General features: G+C 78.5%; 1 protein-coding gene across 2 annotated transcripts in view; it reads right to left on the bottom strand.

Moving 5' to 3' along the window:
- LIN28B (lin-28 homolog B) overlaps positions 1-799 on the bottom strand; it is a 101,912-nt gene extending 101,113 nt beyond the window's left edge. For both annotated transcript variants that reach the window (XM_042017023.1, XM_042017025.1), the window contains exon 1: positions 576-799. The gene's annotated coding sequence lies outside the window, so the exon portion shown is untranslated. The remainder of the gene's footprint in view (positions 1-575) is intronic.
- Between the last annotated feature and the right edge of the window lie 6 nt (positions 800-805).

Raw genomic sequence — 805 nt, 5'->3', positions numbered from 1 at the left:
CGCCGGGCGGTCACCGCCATCCGGCGGCGGCTGTCGGCGGGGCGCGGGCCGCCCCCTGGCGTCGGGCTGCCGCACTGTCCCCGCGGCCGGTCCCTCGGCCCCGGCCGCCACCGGCTCTCGGCGGGGCGCTGCGCCCCGCGCCCCGCACGGCGCGGGGGGAGGCTTCGTCCCTTCACTCTTTCCTCTACCGCGGCTGCCGTCGTCGTTCGCGCTTGACGGGCGGCGCGGCCCGGTGCCCCCTTTCCCCGTCCCGGCGGCTCAGGCGCGGACAGCCGGGGCCGGAGCGGGCGGGCTCGGGGGCAGCGGCGGCCGGCGGAGGAGGGGGCGCGGCGGCGAAGGGAGAAAGGTGAGAACCCGGAAGTACACCCGCCCCGCCGCCGCCCGCAGGGAACACCCGCGCCCGCACACACAACAATGCGGCGCCGCTCCGCCTCCGCGCAGCGCAACTTTTCCTCCGGCACTGGAGAAACCCGCCGGCCGTCCCCTCTCCGCGGCCGCCCACCAGCGCCCCGGCAGGTGCGGCGCCGGCAGGAGGGCAAGACCCGCGAAGGGAGAGGTGAAGGGAGCTCGCTTACCTCCCGCACGCCATGGTGGCCGGGCTGAGCGGGGCTGCGCCGGCGGCTGCCGCGGTGGCGAGGCGAGCGCGGGGGCTGGGGGGCACGCACCCACCGACGGGCGCCCCCGGCGGGGGGCTTTGCCTTCCCGAGCCACTGGGAGGACGGAACGGAGGAGGAGGAGGAGAAAGCGAGCTGCGGCGGCAGAGAGAACCGGCGCTCCCGCCGGGAAGGCGTCGGCAGCAGCAGCC

Source organism: Corvus kubaryi, unplaced genomic scaffold (assembly GCF_017639235.1).
Source record: "Corvus kubaryi isolate FWS band 111438036 unplaced genomic scaffold, C.kubaryi_AGA036_p1.0 split3-73, whole genome shotgun sequence".
NCBI lineage: Eukaryota > Metazoa > Chordata > Aves > Passeriformes > Corvidae > Corvus > Corvus kubaryi.
Note: the sequence above shows the minus strand (reverse complement) of the source record. Positions and strands in the feature narration are given on the sequence as shown.